Source organism: Haplochromis burtoni, unplaced genomic scaffold (genome assembly GCF_018398535.1).
Source record: "Haplochromis burtoni strain Fernald_Lab_line unplaced genomic scaffold, NCSU_Asbu1 Contig_490, whole genome shotgun sequence".
In the NCBI taxonomy this organism is placed as follows: domain Eukaryota; kingdom Metazoa; phylum Chordata; class Actinopteri; order Cichliformes; family Cichlidae; genus Haplochromis; species Haplochromis burtoni.
Genome location: NW_024582851.1, coordinates 256,643 through 260,444, shown reverse-complemented (window position 1 = coordinate 260,444; position 3,802 = coordinate 256,643). Strand labels below are relative to the sequence as shown.

Here is a 3,802-nt window from a genome sequence, read left to right as displayed (position 1 = left end):
ACACACACACACACACACACACACACACACACACACACACACACACACACACACTCTTCTCTAACTCTCCCCCGCTCCCTCTATTTTTATTATTCAGGACGCTACTCCTGTCGTTTATGGCTACGTAAGATTTATGAGTTCTCTAGCACCCAGCAGTGTGTGTGTGTGTGTGTAAACAGCCCGACTTTAAAACAGATAGCATTCGCTGTGGGCAGCAGAAATGAGAGGATGAGCTCGGTGTAGGTGGAAGGTGGGAGCCTGAAATGTGTCCATCTGCAACTTTTCCTTTAAACCAGCCTTTGTGTGGACTGAAGGATCTGCTAACCAACCTCATTACACATTAACCAAACAGCTAATCAGCTACTTTTTTGTCTTTCTTTTTTTTTCCATGTGTGGGAGAGACGTGCATGTGGAGAAATAAGCAGAACGGATTACACCTATGCACTGACTTGCAAAAGCACGCCAGTGCTTGTGGAGGACGGCTGTTTTTCTCGGATGGAAGACGCGCATCGACTCTGCATGTTTCGGATTGAGTCACGGATATTGGGTTTCACAACTAAAACGCGGTGCCTTCCTGCGCCATGGAAATCTTCTTTCCCTTTTCCACTTTCTTTCTCCTTTGGGACTATAGATATGTAGGCCACTGAGGATGACACAGGAATTCCTTTTGATTCTGTTTTTCAAACGATTTGAAAAATGCCAATGTTAAAATATCGTGCACAAGTGCAGAATGATTTTTACAGGACTCCAACTGTGAACTATTTAATTCAGCCGCTGTCACTTTAATTGCTGTGTTATGTAAATATAGCTGTATTAATAGGCTATGAACAGTGGTAGCATTAATGCCATTACCGCAGTTACAACATGCAGTTTTAATAACTGTCTATCAAATAATGAACTGACCCTCCATGCTTCTGCCTATAACCCGCGGCCATCATACACTTCCTTTCACACCTCAGGATTATATTACATAAGCACGTGTCATTACACGATATTACATCACTCACACACGTACACGCGCGCACACCCGTAGAATTTCAACATTACAATCACTTTCAACTTCATAAATATTTTCCATATATATGTAACTGCATTTATGCTTAAACGATATAAATTAAATTATAGAGAGAATACTTCTACTATGAATAGACAAATCAGTTCCTGTAGAAATAGTATACATTCTACACATCAATATAATATGAACAGGATATTGTTTTTTTCAACATATGCAGCGTCCTAATTGTCTAAAAATAAAGGAAAAACTACCCGTCATGCACCTTCCAGGTTGCAAAATCGTCACTGTCTTCTCATCTTATAATTCTATTAGCGTGTACACAGCACCCATGCACAAACTTCAGACTTCGTTCTAATGCAGGCTGCATCATGACAAATAATGCCAAAAAAAGTCCGAACTTACCGGAATATTTCCTATTTTCCCCTGAAGTTTTAATGGAGGAAAACGGCTTCCAGAAAGCTCCTAAGAACTGACGTATATTGCGGGAAAAGGGGCATGCGGAGGGGATGGGAAAAGGGTAGGAAAGAGAAAGAAGACATATGCAATCAAACACATCTCGGTAAAATCAGATACAGATGCGGGTCACCTCTTGTACTCGAATCGAATGGTTAGGTCAGCAGCAACCGCTTGACTTCAAACCCTAAATAATTCACAAAAAAACAAACAAAACAAAAAAACAACAACAAAGAACGAGGCAATGCTGTGCTTAACACCTTTCTAAAAGTGACCTTTGTGCTAGAGGGTGTGAGAGGTTATTGAGTCTGGTTACCACAATTACACATTTGTGTTCTTTCCCTCAAAATAATTAAATAAATAAATACAACAAACAAACAAAAACACGCATGATTTCATATTCAATAATAATCTTGCTTATCCCGTCAGCGTACCAAAATGAGTTATGTAGGGAATAGAGTTATGGAATATATAGAATGCATTAGAAATTGTTCATTTGCAGCAATGGCCTAGAATATATAAACATGGACTTTGCTTAGGTTAGAAGGATTTGTGCAATAATAAATACATAAATAGCTAAACTGTATGCGTAAATCATAATTACCCATCAGAAATAATGCTCCAGTTAGCACACACGCGGATTAACACAATTATATATATATAAATATATATATATATGAAATCTAAAAACTGCAATCGAAATCGAAAGGCATGCCCCGATTGCATCAAAATTCTGATTCTTGCTATTAAAAATGATCATTAGAATTTAATGCAGGGTCTCGTTTAAAAACTTCAAATAAACTTCATAAACAATGAACACATCCGAAAAAAACTCACACAAAAAAACAACTTCCCAAAGTCATAAATTCTGTTAAGCACCAAACGGGGACTTAAGAGAAGCAAAAAATAGGGGGGGAGAAAAAAACAGAAAGAGACAGAGAGAAAGAGGAGCGAACCAAAATGAGAACAGGCCCCATAAGGCAAACAGCTGTTTGATCCACGCGGCCCATAAATAACTCAAGCATCACTGAGTGAGAAAACACTCACCCTGGACAGTCCTGTGGACAGTCTTACTGCCGGGCTGAGGACCCACAGCAAGAGATCACATCTAGCTCTGTCCACAGATAAACACACATCCATCTGCTGCTGCGCGGGGCCGTAAACACTGCGTAAAGCGGAACTGTATAATTATATAAGTGGATCACAGGATGAAAAGCGTATTCCATGTTGTTGGCTATTATTATTAAAGTGCTGCAATAAAATCTCAGAGCCGTTCTCCTTCTGCTTCTGCTCCTGACAACTTCACCCAAACACATAAATCAAACGCAAAGGATCCCCGACCTCCCCGCACAAGCCTACATCACTACTACTACTACCACCAGGCTACTACCGCTCCTGCTGCTATAAAGTTATTTATCGTTTCCATCCAAGAACTCACGCACCGCTCTGGCTACTGTGCATACCCATTGCAGCTCCTTCAGTCTGGGTCTCCTCAGTGTGCCCCCCTTCCCCCTCAGCCCCGCCGGTTACGGTCTGATTTTTGCAGCCGCAGAGCAGGCAGGAGTGGACTAGTCTAAAGTTGCCCAGAAAGTGATGCAAGGGCCGACTAGCTTAGCCAGCTAGCCTGTACGCCGAGACAAAGACAGGAGGCCGCCTCCAGAGCCCCTAGAGCCCCCAGAACAGCTGATGAGGGGTTTTTTTTCTTAGAGGAAGAGGAGGCTGGGGGAGAGAAGGGGAGTTCTGGCTGCAACCAGTACTCAAAATACCACAATATGGATGGAAGCTTTTCTCTGTAAAAGTTTAAAAGGAGCGACAAAGAAGCAGCAGAAAAAGGTGTGCAACAAAGGCTGTTGGCCCATAATTTATCAGAATGTGAAGTGGATGTGAACAGCAGGTTTTAGACTCCAGGGAGATGGAGACATAGAGAGGGAAATGAAAGGAGGAGCGCGAAATGAAACAAGTGTGTGATTTTCTCTTTCTCTTTTTAATAAATACAGCAATACTGCAGCATATAGTTGGCTGTAAACATTCATGGATTAGGATAACGAAGCCATTTGTTTTTCTGAGACTCCATTGCATCCTACAGCTAACAGGTCTAGTACTTTTTACGAAGATGTATTTTTATTAAGGCTGAGAGGGTTTATGGGACCTGATGCTGCTCACTGCTAGGCTTCAAAGTTTCGTGGTGTGCAAAAAGTTTCGTGCTTTTCGGCTTTCTCCTCTTATCTCTGCCGGGTCTGGTGGTGAAATCACCAGACCAGTCTTGCACCCCCCCACTCCCCCAAACTTACGCGCGCACACACACACACACACACACACACACACACACACACA

General features: G+C 41.9%; 1 protein-coding gene across 12 annotated transcripts in view; it reads right to left on the bottom strand.

Annotated features, from left to right (window-relative positions):
- The window catches only part of hoxb3a (homeobox B3a), a 52,486-nt gene that overhangs the window by 12,812 nt on the left and 35,872 nt on the right, over positions 1-3,802 (bottom strand). For 4 of the 12 annotated variants that reach the window (XM_014329158.2, XM_014329157.1, XM_005947110.2 and 1 more), the window contains exon 2: positions 1,418-1,484. The exons of 4 other annotated variants lie outside the window; for them this stretch is intronic. The gene's annotated coding sequence lies outside the window, so the exon portion shown is untranslated. Of the gene's footprint in view, positions 1-1,417; positions 3,785-3,802 lie in introns of those variants that run through there. 4 more of the 12 variants (XM_042213860.1, XM_014329160.2, XM_042213862.1 and 1 more) reach the window with 4 other exon arrangements.